Source organism: Leptodactylus fuscus, chromosome 2, assembly GCF_031893055.1.
Source record: "Leptodactylus fuscus isolate aLepFus1 chromosome 2, aLepFus1.hap2, whole genome shotgun sequence".
NCBI lineage: Eukaryota > Metazoa > Chordata > Amphibia > Anura > Leptodactylidae > Leptodactylus > Leptodactylus fuscus.
In genome coordinates this window covers 111,499,110-111,514,891 of record NC_134266.1, presented here as the reverse complement: position 1 = coordinate 111,514,891, position 15,782 = coordinate 111,499,110, and positions in this window count along the sequence as shown.

The window sequence follows — 15,782 nt, the reverse complement described above, 5'->3', positions numbered from 1 at the left end:
GGTGGGACAGGAACTACGACAACGGAGGTAGTTAAAAAAATTGATGAAATCCATTGGCTGATAAAATCCATGTGACCTCCCAATTTATAAGAACGGCTGCCGCCCTATTCGCCATTTTAGCGGTCAGAGATAGGGAGAGAAGGACATCTGCTGAGGGCTAGATAGCGATTAGCTTCACATAGGCAGGCAAGAACTAAAGAAGAAAACCAACAGCTCTTATCAGAGCTATACACTACAGGGGCATCAGTCCAGCTTTCCCCAGACGGTGGAAAACAGGGATACACAACAGATACAAGTTCATACATAGCAGAGAAACAGCTTTCATTGTTGGCTGTCCGCAAACAGAATAGCTGGAATACTCAGCAGTGACTAGATCATATAGAGCTGAAAAAAGCCTTGAATTTGGGGCAGGGGGGCGGGGGGGGGGGCCTGAAAAATAGCATCAATCCACTGCATTTCCAAGTTCATATACCTGATAAAAACCTTGAATTTTTTTGTTTCTTGACAAATTGCAGCAATTCACTGCATTTCCAAGTTCATATAGCTGATAAAAATCTTGAATTGTGTTGTTGAAAAATAGCAGCAATCCACTGCATTAACAAGTTCATATACCTGATAAAAACCTTGAATTTTTGGGGGGCCTGAAAAAATGCAGCAATTCACTGCATTTCCAAGTTCATATAGCTGATAAAAATCTTGAATTTTGTTGTTTCTTGAAAAATAGCAGCAATCCACTGCATTAACAAGTTCATATAGAGCTGGAAAACAGCTTTTCTTTGTGGTGTATAGACCATCAAAAAGGGAATAGTACATCCAAAATGCGCAAACCTAGCGCAAGGGGACGGGGATGAGGACGGGGGGGGGGGGGGGGTCGTGGAAATGCAGATGTTTCAGCAAGGTTGCGCTCAACCAACAGCGTCTACTGCGCCTACAGCTCTGTGGCAGCAAGCATTACGCTTCTCCACAGTCCCTGGCTTGATGACCACATTGAGTAGGCTGCAGGGTACAAAACTAAGTAAGCCCGAGCACCAGGAAGAGGTGTTACAATGACTGGCAGACAATGCTTCCAGCACATTCTCCACCAGTCAGTCAGCCTCTACCTTAACTCCTCCTCCTACCCAGCAGACTGCTCCTCCTTCCTCACAACATGCCCAATCTTACCAGCAACCTAATCCCACCTTTCCCACCTCCCAGGAGCTGTTTTCGGCTCCATTCACTGTCCCTCTCTCTGTCCCACCACGTCCTGAATCACCAGAGGTAACAGATGACTTCCCTGATGCACAAACACTGGAGCATCCGTTATCTCCTGTTGTTTCTGTTGACCAGCAATCGTCCCTCAGTGACGACGATGACGAGACACAGTTGCCATCAGGGCAGCCTGTTGCCGTCGTCGTTGCGCAAGAGGAGGAGGAGGAGCCGTTGGAGGATTTGGAAGAGGAGGTGGTAGACGATGAGGCCACTGACCCGACCTGGACAGGGTGGATATCAAGCGGGGAGAACAGGGGAGATGTGGAGGGAAGTGCAAGCACCAAAGAGGGTAGCTAGAGGAAGAGGCAGAGGCATGTCGAGAGGCAGAGGACAGCTGCTTCACCGAAGCCAGGCCACAGCCAGCAGGGTCCAAAATGTTCCCTCTTGTAGCCAGCCTAGAAAAACTCCCCCATCGAGGCCACGGTCTTCGGTGGTGTGGAATTTTTTTTTATGTCTGTGCTACGGACAAATATAGTGCCGTTTGCACACTCTGCAACTCAAAACTGAGTAGGGGCTCTGAAAAGAGCAACCTCACAACCACTGCCATGCGCCGTCATTTGGAAGGCAAGCACTGGGCTCAGTGGCAGACAGAAAACGCTGTACTATCGTCGTCCGGCGTTGCCGCCACTGCCTCTCCCACTCTTGCCAGTGCTGGCGCTGCAGTCCAGACCAGCAGCCAGGAAACCTCCACATCTTCCTCTACCACTTTGGGGACTTCTCCCTCATCCTCCCCTTTTCCTGCCTCAGATCCTTCTCCTACCTTAGCTCCTTCTCCTGCCTTACGTCCTTCTCCTGTACCATCATGCGTTTCCTCAAAACAACCCACCATCTCCCTGACTTTTGAGCACAGGCAAAAATACAGCGCTACCCACCTCCATGCACAAGCCTTAAACGCACACATCTCCAAACTGCTGGCCCAGGAGATGTTGCCGTTCCGGCTTGTTGAAAGTCAGGCCTTCCGTGACCTGAAGGCAAGTGCGGCACCTCGCTATGCCGTCCCTACTTCTCCCGGCGTGCCGTCCCCGCCTCTCACCAGCACGTGTCACGCAACATCCGGCGGGCCCTAAGTTCCGCGATTTGCACAAAGGTCTACTTGACCACCGATGCGTGGACAAGTGCATGCGGACAGGGACGCTACATTTCACTGATGACACACTGGGTGAATGTAGTTGAAGCTGGGAGCGGGTCACAATCTGGGGCGGTCTACCTCATTTCCCTGCCCAACATTCCTGGCAGAGACTCTGAACCACCACCCTCCTCCTCCTCCACCATCACATTGACCCCAGCTACCAGCTGGAATCGCTGCAGCACTGGCGTGGGGAGACGTCAGCAGGCCGTGCTGAAGCTCATAAACTTGGGGGACAGACAGCACACTGCCTCAGAGGTGAGGGATGCCCTCCTTGATGAGATGGCAACATGGCTTTCGCCGCTGCACCTGAGCCCAGGCATGGTCGTGTGTGATAACGGCCGCAACCTGGTAGCGGCTCTGGAGCTTGCCAACCTCCGACATGTTCCATGCCTGGCCCATGTGTTCAATTTAGTGGTGCAACGGTTTTTGAAAACATATCCCAATGTAGCCGAGCTACTGGTGAAAGTGTGGCGCTTGTGCGCCCACTTTCGCAAGTCCACAGTAGCCGCTGCTAGCCTCCGAAGCGAAGCCACCAGCAACGCCTCCATCTGCCAGAACACCGGCTGATGTGCGACGTCCCCACACGCTGGAACTCGACGTACCACATGTTGAGTAGAGTGTGTGAGCAGCAGAGACCCTTGATGGAGTACCATCTCCAAAACCCAAGGGTTCCTCAGAGTCAGCTTCCGCAGTTTCTGCACCATGAGTGGCCATGGATGGCAGACTTATGCGAGATCTTGCGTGTCTTTGAGGAGTCAACCATGAGGGTCAGTTGTGATGACGCAATTATGAGTGTCACAATCCCCCTCCTGTGTGTGATGCGAGAATCCCTCATTGCCATCAGGGATAACGCATTGGACGCTGAGGAGTCGGGCATAGGTGCTGAAACATCCCAGCAGCATAGTCATGGCACACTCCTGTCCGCTTCACAGCGTACATTGAGGGAGGAGGAGGAGGACGAAGTGGCAGATCTCATTGTCACACAGGAGGCTAGCGGGGAAGTTCATTGCGTCCCATTGCTGCAGTGCGGTTGGGGCGAAATGGAGGAGGAGGAAATGGAGAGTGAGCATTCCGGTGGGGGTAGTCAAGTGACGCCAAGTAACACTCTGGTACACATGGCTGAATACATGTTGAAGTGCTTTGCAACTGACAAACGCATTGCCAAAATCCTGGAGAGCAACGACTACTGGATTTTTGTAATCCTCGACCCCCGGTATAAAAATTTTGTTTGTAATTTTATTCCAATAGAGGGGAGGGCCAGTCGCATGAGTGACTGCCACAAGCAACTGGTGCAGAATAGGATGGAAATGTTTCCATCCACTGTCGTTGGCGGCACACAGGAGAGTTCCTCCAACAGGCGACAAACTGTCATCCGGTCCACACCCGGCAGGGGCACACTCTCCAAGGTCTGGGACACGTTAATGGCACCCACTCGCCAAAGTACCGCCACTGAGGGGCCTAGTGTCACCAGGAGGGATAAGTATAGGCGCAAGTTGCGGGAGTACCTGCCCATCAGCCGTGTCCTCTCCGATCCCTCTGCGGCCTATACTTATTGGATTTGTGGCTGGAACTTGCAATGTATGCATTGGAGGTCCTTTCCTGCCCTGCCGCCAGTGTGCTTTCCGAAAGGGTCTTCAGCGCTGCCGGTGGCATAAATACGGATAAGCACAGCCGGCTGTCAGCTGACAGTGCTGACCGGCTGACGCTCATAAAAATGAATAGCCACTGGATAGACCCATCATTTTCATGTCCACTGGTGTCAAGCCCCCTGACATGAAGTTGCATGTGTGTGCTCACACTCTCCAATTCCTCCTCCTCCTCATACTCCTCCTCCATCAGCGCTGTACAATTCTGATCCTACTAGGATCAATCCACCCTGATACTCCCAACTCTGCTGATTAGAGTGTCTACTCACTCCAAGGGTCAAAAACACTGCTGGTGCAAGGCTCTACTCACTCCAAGGGCCAAAAGCACTGCTTTTTAAAGGCTCAACTCAACCAAAGGGCCAACAAATCTCTGCTGGTGCAAGGCTGAACTAAGTTAAAGGGCCTAAAACTCTGCAGGTAGAAAGCTGAACTCACCTGAAGGGCCTCAATTTCTGCTGGTAGCTTAGCTTAAGGACCTGTAACTTAATTTGGAAGGGCTCATGTTAAGGGCCTTAAAAGTGAATTTTGGAAGGTCTTACCACATCACACACACACATCCACAATGACAGTTCAGGGTGGGAACTGAAGGATTACCCATTGCTTATTACATCTGTGGTTGTCATGGGGAACGTGATTTAAAGGGGTGCTTGTTAATGTTTGATGCACTTAAATTGGGGTTTGTGTCCATCCATTTGGGGAGTAAAGAAGGTTTCCAGGTATTTTTCCACTTTGATAGAGGTTTTTTTGAATGTGGAAAGTGTGTGGTTGTTAAGCTGTGATAGTGGGGTAATAGAGAGACTTTGGACTGTTAGATGCCCCCAGACATGCTTCCCCTGCTGTCCCAGTTGTATTGCAGAGGTGTTGGCATAATCTGCTGAGGTGTGATACTGGACTTGGTGACCCTCCTGAGTCAAATGGTGGGATCCCCTGAAACAAAGCATTTTCTCCCATAGACTATAATGGGGTTCGATATTCGTTCTAATAGTCGAATATTGAGATGCTATTCGGAACGAATAAAGAACATCGAATATTTTACTGTTCGCTCAATAGAAATGTTTGGTTGTCTTGTTGCCAATAGGCAAATAGTACATTGTACTGTCAGGGAAAGTTACAAGCTCAAATACTTCGCTTCTCCAGACAGTATTTATGGACATGTCCACACTGTAGGTTATAGCAGCTATGTGTACAGGTTACAGGCTGGGGATCACTGACAGAGGTTTAGCCTTCAGCATTGGAGTCATTAGTTTGGCAATGAGTTCTTCCTAACTTTCTGTTTATTAAATCCCTGGGTGCTGCCGAGGATGAGGAGGAATAAAACTTACTTACCTGATATTTTCCTTGACTCCAAGACAGTACCAATAACCTGCATAATTTAATGTGTATTATTTTCAGTGTAAGATAGGGATTTTGCCTGTTATACTTCTTTCTTAACCTTTCACCGTGCTGATTTTGTGTCTCCTGTTGCTTTATTTATATCTGCCTACTTAAAGGGGCTAGATGGGACTTGTTTCAACGTTTTTCCTGATCAAGTGCTTTTCTCCCCCTATAGTTTCCATATTGGTTACATGACCCTTAAATTTGAAGCAACCCAAAGACACAAAACTGGGGGACAGAGCACCCACACAGAATTACCTCAGAGGCAGATAGCCCCTTTAATGTAGGTGGCCTTATTACATTTTGTCTAGTATCACCCCCATTTTTTAATTTAACCATCTCAGCTTTCATAATTGTGATCACTAGCTATTCCCTACCTTTGTACTGCTCACCGAGCTCTGACTGGCAGAGTCCACATTTTCCTAAGTCTAACAGTTAACAATCCTCTTGCTACTTTTAGAAGGGCAATGTCTCTCATTAGGGAGAAACTGGTATAGGGACTTATTAGATGTCCTGCTAAGAATTCAGGGTGAGGAATATGCAAATAAGACCTCAAAGAGGAATTTGCTGCTAGCGCCATCTATTGGAGGGAGTTCTACTGGCTTTGATTTTATTCCCAGATTATGCCCTATAGGGAGCTACCTTCCATTAGCTGGTGCTGGTAGCAAGTTCCTCTTTTTTCACCAACGAAGTCTTCTTTGTATACTACTTTTAAACAATTATATTTATTTATTTATTTATTTATATATAACAGCATATTGATAAACTTCACTTTTTATTTTATGAAATGAGTTTGATAACTTTGTGGTTTCCAGCTTTTATGCATCATAAGAACTTTGAGCTTTTAATGTCCTTTAATGAAGAGTATATATTGTGTAGTCATGTATGTACTGTAAAAGAAATTGTACCTACCAGCACTAGATTACGTTTACACCTTTTATCTAGTTATATAGGATTCTGCCCATAAAGCACCTCATTGATATCTTTTCTATATACGATTAATATTGCATTTTGTTTAAAATACAAGGACATTTTTCCAAATCTTTTACTTGTTTTTACTGCTAAAGTATTGCTCTATAAACTTGCTGATACGCATGGAATTTCAATCATTTATTAAAAATGTATTTTACAATAGAATAGTAATAACATTGCTTAACAGCAAACATCACAGCAAGCACCAACAGTTGCAAGAATAACAAATTATTCATCATAAAAACATAGTTTACTCTAGCAAATCATAAAAAATTGGTAAACTCAACTTTGGGCACATAAAAAAACTTCAGAATCTGAAAATTACATCCTAACACTTACCAGAAGCGCAAGTAAAATATTTTATTTATATTTATAAAAATTCACATTATAATATGCTTTCTAAACTCCAAATATGTTATTGCAGATAAAATTAAGATCTTAAGACCACTTTTCTCAAAGAGATTTTACAATCTTATACTTCTGTTCTGTTATTTTAACAGAAGTTTTAATTTGTTTTTTTTGTTGTTGTTTTTTTTGGTTGTTTTCAAAATCATTCATATCCCTGATAGCAGCAGACGGCATATAACAAAGAACTATGCTCATACATACATTCCAAAGTGGAAAAGCAGAAAAATAAGCCACTTTTTTCAAATCTCTAAGCACATTATATAGCCGGTTGCAATAAAAAACAAAATGCTCCAAAATAGTACCTAAATGGTCTGTGAACATAAAGCAATTCTAGATCAGCATTTCATAAAAAAATTGTATAAAGCCAAACAAAATACTTCAGTAAATTTCAGTCATTTATTTGCAGTAGAGGGCTGGTATTGGGCGAACCTCAGAAAAATATCAGGAGCTCCTTTAGATTTGTAAACAATTCACAGTTTCTTGAAAAAGATATTATGAACATGCCTATTCTGAAGAATTTCTCCAGGCGGCCATAGATATATCATGAATGTATCCTAATGGGTGGCATTTATCACTGAGCAAAACTGATCAGGAATGAAATGTATCGCTGCTCATTTAATATTTACAATATATACCGCATCACAAAATACTATAATGATACATGTAAATTGATTTACACTTAAGGTCACAATTAGTCATTTCGGCTTATCTGCTAAATCATTTAATCCAATAGTATATGCAGTCCAAAGGCTGAGGCCTGGTTCACATTTGCATTCAGTATTCCATTCAGGGAGTCTGTTTGGAGACCCCCGAACGGAATACAGAATGCATTGACAAGCAGTAAGCTTATGAAAGCACACGGACACAATAGACTATAATGGGGTTCATGTGTTTTTTTGCACGGTGTCCGCATGGAACATGCGGAGAGTAAAGTACTTCAAGAACTACTTTCCTCTCCGCATGACTCGTGCAGACACTGCACGGAAAATACATGGCCCTGATTATAGTCTATGAGACTATGGGAAGAATATGCAAATCTGCCTTCCAGGATGTAATTAGGAAGACAGTTGCTGCCTCATTGTTGCAAACCAATAGAGGGCGCTCACTGGAATGTGCAAGCCTGTCTTAAGACAGGATTCCAGTGAAATAACCCAATAATGGCTGCTCCCTTTAGCCTCATGCCCGACCTTCCAAGAGGCCTTTGTTTAGCAATGACGCTAGGATTAATACCAGGTATAGTCTCTCAATCGAGGACAGCTGTTTCGATCTGGTTGGATCTCATCAGCCCGATGTAGAGAGGACTATAACCTGGTAGAGGTGAGAGGCTTAGACAGGGTTCGGGGGATATTGTCACTCCTTAGGGAGAGACCACCATATAGGTGTGTGGAGACTTGTTAAGCCTTTAGCACTCCACTTTGCAAGGAACTATGGGAAGAATATGCAAATCTGCCTTCCATGATGTAATTAGGAAGACAGTTGCTGCCTCATTGTTGCAACAATGAGGCAGCAACTGTCTTCCTAATTACATCATGGAAGGCAGATTTGCATATTCTTCCCATAGTTCCTTGCAAAGTGGAGTGCTAAAGGCTTAACAAGTCTCCACACACCTATATGGTGGTCTCTCCCTAAGGAGTGACAATATAGTCTATGGTGTCAGTGTGCTTTCATAAGCTCACTGCTTGTCAATGCATTCGGTTTTCCGTTCGGGGGTCCCCAGACTCCCTGAATGGAATACCGAATGCAGATGTGAACTGGGCCTTACAAGTAACTTTCTATTTTGCCCAAATGTCAAAGGTTAACAAAGTTACCAAAACCTCACCAGTTCTGAGATTTAGTGGTACAACCAATAAGTCAACTTGTTTTACTCTCCGTAAAATTATTAGTAATGGGTTCATAGCGGCCAACTTTATAGCAACCAAAATATATTTACTAAAAGTGGATAATTTACAAGGTCTGGAAATATTCACTACATGTAAAAAAATAAGCAAAAATACAAATCAGGCCTCAACGTCAGTTTAAGGTTTTACTGAGAAATATTTCACTGGGTGTGGTAAATGTTTACCAAGCTAGGGGTATAATAGGCTTTACGCAGGCATAGAGACATCTCTACGTTCTACAATGTCATTTCTCCAGAGCTGCAATAGTATTAATAGACAGCAATTCTCAGATAACAGATTAAATACATCCACGCTCTAAATAATAGCTAATACTACCTCTCCTCTCCGTATAGCAGTTCTGATGTGAAAGCAAAGACCCATACTGTCAGAACGCATTACATAACAGCAAGAGGCAGACAATGCACAAAGACGAAATGAAGAGACCAACATGGATGCTTTTCAATACATTTGGCCAATATGGCCTATACCGTGTCTTTTAGAATAGATTTGAAATTGGATGAAAAGTGACAAATGGCCAATGACAGACAAACAAGAAGAGTCCTAAAGCAGTCAATTCATTTGTAGAATGACTAAATATAGGGCAGAAGACCTGGAGTATCCGGCACTGCTGCATAGTGATCACATGATGTGGTCCATATAGCCAATATAGAGTCACCTTAATATTAGTACTACCTACAGCACAAACAAATACACATCTCCTGAATCTAGGAGTGTGTCCTAGTAATGTACTCATAGTTTCAGAGACACAACAGTAACACATGAATGCTTCACTTGAATATCTCATATACTTCTATAGGCAAATGTCAATAGTTGCTGTGGCTAGGATATGCTATATTTCTGATGAAACATCTTATAACAATGACAATGAATCAATGACAATATAAGATAATGTGATGTGTTTTCCCCACTGTAGCTCTAACACCACAGGGTGGCTGCTCCTCTCTACCTACACAGTAGCATGTCAGGACGGCAGGCCTACCCAGACTACAAGCTGAATTCAAGAATGGAACTTTTTTTTTACAATGTTAAAAAAAAAAATTTCTAACAATTAATTAACAACAAGGATTACACTTACAAATTTCTTAAAGCTATTCATTACCATATTATTCCCACATGAGATTTAGAGGGATGAGATAAATGAGAATTAAGAATTTAGCAGTCTAGACGGTATTCTAATCCGGTTATTGTTTAATCGAGAAAAATTGTTAATTTTAATATTACATATAAATGACTTTGCATATGTCTAATGACGTGACACATGTGAAGGCTCGATTTAACTATGAGTGAAGACTAAACTGTAATTTATATTGCGATATTATCATTATTGGTTACGACCATGGGACATAACTAAGTGCTGCATTTCAGCCATCTTCAGAGGTACCTCAGAAATGAACGGAGTGGTTCGTGCTGCCCGAGCAGCTACTCTGTTGAAACTGGGGTGCAAAGCACCTCAGTTCTTGTATCCGATCAGGGTCCCAGCAGTCAGACCCTCACTGAGCTGCAAGTTACCTTCTATACTGGAATACCCCTTTAAGATGCAGGTCTAGGTACAGTATACCAATTGGTGGTAAACTAAGAGTGGTACCCATGGCTGCTACCTCACATGTAATAGCAGCCTTAGTGATGCAAGGTGCATTGCAGATCATGTTATTGACATATTAATTGCATATCTAAAGAGTCTCATATATGGAAAGTAGTGCAGACATATCATGCAGCACTAGGGTCCAGCATTCTGAGTGACTTTATTTCTTATTAAATCTTTCAGGAGTATTCATATCGTGGTATTCTTGGCCATTATCCATAGGATATACAATAAACACCTGATACACCTATCTCCGGAAAGGTGCTCCATTCGAGGCCTTAAGTGAATGGAGAGAGGCGGTTCATGTGTTTCCACTCGCTTGTACACAAGTTCCAAAAATAGCTGAACAGGCAACCTCAGATATATTTGGAACTCGTGCATGTGGAGGCTTGAGAATGTGCCGTCTCCTTTCCATTCACTGGCAGTTGTAAACAAACTCTAATCTCAAGATAAATGCTGGGCCCTAGAGTTAGAACCGGTATCTATCAGGTATCTGGGGCAGATCCTAGAGATATAGCTTTAAAGGCAGAGAAAGGAACACCCCTTTAAAGCATTCTGATTTTCTGACATGAAGCAACACATCGTGGGGTAAATGATAGAATTCTTTGCGGTGGAGGCATCAATAAAATTTGCGGAGAATAGTTGCAGACCGCCAGAATTTATCATGTAACTTTATGTGTATACAAGGGATCTCCAGGCCTGGTTTTTTATGGAACTAATTAAAACGTAAATGAGAACAGAATTTTGAAATGATTTGGATTAATATATGGGTTCAAGGGTGAACTTTTACTTTAAACATTTTGCATTCAATGTGAAACATGCATTGCATAAGGAACCAAACAGGAAATATACGGTAACTCCATTTTTACCTTGCTTTAGTTAGGTGCAATGCAGGCCAACATTAGAGGGAATAAATCAGCCATCATATTATAAAACTACACCTTAAAGACAATATAAATGCAGTAATGCAGGATGAACGCATATAGTGCCAGCACTATTATACAGGCTTTTGTGAATATGGAATATCCATGTGTTTTTGGATTGTACCACACAAATTGTCACTGTGAAAATGTAAATGGAATTTCATTCAGCCTTGAAACCCCCACAAGGTTCCAGTGATGGAGAACTGACTTTATGTCTTTTTTAATACAATATTTTCTGTTTGAAAAAGGCTTCAATCTCTGGTACAATAATGGATATAAAGTGTCATTGTCAGGAGTTGGTATTGGAATAATTTGCACTTCTGTGTTACTCTGGGGCAAAATACAGTAGTAAGGGCATTAATATGTAGTTTTATTATCAAAAGCACCACTTTCTTTTTATACCAATACTAAAGTATTCAAACCAAGTTATACATCCATAAGTATTTGTGAATGGGATCACAATATGAAGCACGAGAAGATCATCTCACCAATGACCTGTGAACAAGTTCAGAGTCACAGTAAACACGCACCACCAGGTAACCGGCACAGAGGATCACTTGCATTAAAAAATCCTCTTATTGATCCTGCATTAAACAAGCATGACAAATAGTCATGGCTTATGTATTTCAGACTTACAAGTCATAACTCTCTGTGCTAGCCAACTGGAACATAAAACGTTGGCATACTTACATATAACAGTATCTAAACACAGATCTGTCAGGTAGAGCACCAGGTTTCGCAGAAGTAGAAGCTAACAAGGAAAATACATATATGGACACCATACAAAGAATCTTAAATCAAAGATCTGTAACAGGGCTCAGATGCCATTCATAAGACTAGTATCTTCCTGACCACGCTCAAGCACCAGGACTTCAGTAAAACAACTGTTAATGCTGCATTACTGATATGCCCCTGCTAAATGCACAATTTGCTTAAAGGGGTTGTCCAGACAAGAATATTATGTTTTAAATAGGCTGAGGAAGGTAAAAAAAACCCAAAGCAAAACAAAACAAAACAAAAACAAGAATAAAAAGAAAACAAAACAAAAAAACCCCACACCTTTCCCCAGTGCCTCCTAGCACAGTTCAGTCCTGCCGGTCCATTGTTGATTTCTGGCATGTGACTGCTGAGGACGATCAGGGGAAGGGATCCAGGGCGTCACAGCCATCAAGAAGTTTCGCAGGGAGGACTCTGGAGCACCGGAGACAGGTGTTTATGATATTTTTGAGGATTTCTTCACCTTCCCGGCTATTTAAAAAATATTTTACTTGGACAATCGGATAGTATATTATATCTTACAACCTCTTTAAGTTAAGAGACACAGCCAAGAATAAAACCGTTACTCACTGTAAAAAAGGGGTTGTTCGAGAACTTGAAGCTGACTTTTCCGCATCAAGTTATACTGCCGGGTGGTATCTTCCGCCTCCTATTCACTTAAATGGAAGTTATCAGGTAGAATATGCCTGGAGATCGACCATTCTGCATCTGACTCCCATTGATATGAATGGAGGCTGGTTTCAGGCAGAATTTGCAGCGGATTTATAGGTGGAATACTCAAATTCAGTACGAATTTCCTCTGTTTGAACATAAAATGAGCATGACATATAATAAACAACAGATATGTTCAAGGAGGCAAGAGCACCATAATTTTAGGCACTTAGTCTATCTGAAGAAATTTAAGTGAGAGATGTGCCTACCTTATGCCCATTATTGTATCCAAATTTATTTAATGGTAAAAGGAGTCTACAAACCTCCATCCAAGATCAGTAATATTTTCCGTTTCCTATAATTCTTATCATATCTTCCTATACTGGTAAAAACTTGCAAAATCTACACAAATGTAAAATTTATAACTAAAACAAAACATGACTGGACTATGAAGGACTGAGAAAGTGAACCAAAGCATGATTCTGAGCCCAAGCTAGAAGCCGATCCAGCAGGAGGGTAAGGTTTAAAGGGATTTCACTGCTTAGAGGGGAATAACTAATTTTTCCTAAGTGCTGACCCCTAGGGTGGGATTTACAGGAACAGCCAAGCAGTGCTGCTCTACACTGTATCCGTGGCTGCCACAGAGATGGATAAGAGCTATGGAAACTGCAAAGCACAGCTGAGCTGCATTGTTTTAGCACAGGGGTCCTCAAACTTTTTAAACAGTAGGCCGGAGGCAGAGCAGGTCGCACAGACATCGGGAGCGGTGCCCTCCAATAGGTAAAGTGAAGTGCGCTCCATAGCCTGGCCCGAGCTCCCCAGGAGCTTCATTATAAATGCACGCCTGCCGGCGTTGTCGACGGGGCCAGACAGAAGTGCTTGGCGGGCCGCATGTGGCCTGCGGGCTGCAGTTAGAGGACCCCTGTTTTAGCAGATCCACAGTTAAAGAAACAGCATGGCTTTTCCCTTTAAAGTAGACCTATCACATCCTCATCGATATGCAGTATTATATGAATAATTCAGTGCACTGTTGGCTTTCCCGGTATATAACCTAGTGTTGGAGATATTGGTGTTGTTGGTTTCAGCACAGATATCTCCCCACTGTCAGAAAGGTGGGCCTTACAGCGTAGTGTCATCGCTGGGCTGTGAGGAATGCCCCCCAACAATACAAATCTATAGAAGAAAGGGGGCCTTCTTCACCCTGAAAGTGGAAAGATATATATTATATATATATATATATATATATTCCACACATCTATGTGATGATGTGGACGGTCCTCTAAGTCTGTCCCTTACCACTCCTCCTGAATCAATTTCTGGCTTTTGCTAAACAAAACTGCATGAAAAACTTAAAAAAGGAAAGACAAAATGTGGTGGGATTTTACTTCAGTGCTTATCTGTTACGTCTGTGGGTATACTGTACATTGTATGGTTTGAACTGTATTGTGAAATATCAATAGAGATAGTTTTGATGATTTATTTATGGTTGTACCCTGTGTTTTCTGTTGGAGATTTTTTTGTGACACATGGTATATTTAGTTTGGTGTTAAACAATCCCTTTGTTTAGGTAGTTTTGAATGAAAAATACTACAAAATAGCCTTGTTTTACAAAAAGAAACTGTAAAATCACCCTAAGGGACACTTACATTTAGGAAGCACCTTTTGGGAATTCTCTTGTGAATCCCTAAGATTAGATTTTACTAAACTGCTATTTACTATATACATTTATATCTCTACACTGTTAATTCCTTTCCACAGCACACATTTTTCATTTCTGTATATCAGGTACATTGCTTTGTGCGAAGAGGTTAAACTTGGAGTTCTTGAGTCCACTAGCGAAAAGTACTCTGAGGGCCTAACCTCCATTTACACATGGATCCCCTTTTTATGGACAGAACCCTTATCTGCAACCCGCTTGAAATCAAGGTTATCATCAATATGCAAATGAATGTGAATGTGATACTTTGGGCATAGCTTTTCTTGCATCCTGCCTCCTCAAATCTTTTTCACCACCCATTCGATTTTGATGGACAGTGGCACAGCCTCCAAGCCAAGTCTCAAATGCCCTACATAAATGCAAGATTTCCATGTCAGTGCATGCCTATAACAAGAAGCACCAATTTAATCAGTGTGAAGTGCCCTGCAATGCTATGAGGTTAGTTTACGTTGATCCTTCTAACAGACTCCCTTTAAGGATCAAAAATGAACCTCACTGGTTTAGATCAAGGTTACAAAATTTGTGATCTATTGTATTTTTAAAGATCAGTTTTAATCTTTCTGAATTTTTACAGATAGCGGTTAAAGAATCTATCTAGTCATTTACAGTGGAAAACAAGTTGCCCCCTACCCACATGATAAAGGGGTAATTTGCTGATTGGTGCGGGTTCCACCAACGTGCAGCACCTCAGTACTTTCAGTGGCCCTACTGTCCGACCTGCTGCTGCTCCATTTAAACGGACACGCAAAACGCCACAATTCTCATGATCTGTAGAGGTTCCACTTCTGTGGTAGGGGGTAACTTGTTTTGCATTTCTAGTGAACACACAACTCCTTTAAATGGGCTTTCAAATATTTTCACAACGTTTTTCGAAACAGGGGATGACTTAAGTTACAAAAAACAAACAAAAAAAATACCTTCTTATTTCTACTGCACCTATACTCCCCTCCAACTACTTCTACTCCAGTGCAGCCTCTCTGGTGGTCCTGGCTAGTGTTGCTGCAGTGATCATATGTTATATATCATTTATGTGACCACGGCAGCCAATCACTGACCAGAGAAACCACGTGCCATAAAGCGGACATGGCAAAGCTTATGATCGCACCTTGAACCACCAAATCAGTGGTCCTCGATCGGCAAGAGATGGAAGTGAGTACAGTCTTTTTTTAGCTCGCTTCCTACAATTTACAATTTTTTTTTTATTCTTTATAAATCTTGGGAAAACCTTTTAAATGCAATGGTTAAAAAAAAAAAATCTATGAGAACTACTAAACTATAGTAACAGACACTTTTGAGCTTTTAAGAATTGGTAGACGTGAAGGCAGTGAACGGCATGTAGAGGTTAGACAGCTCTGCATTATCTGGATGCTTAACTAGTATGTACAGACAAAGGATTTAAGGAAAGTTAACCTATAATTGACTGATTTAAAGGGTGCATGCACACGATGTAATGCGGC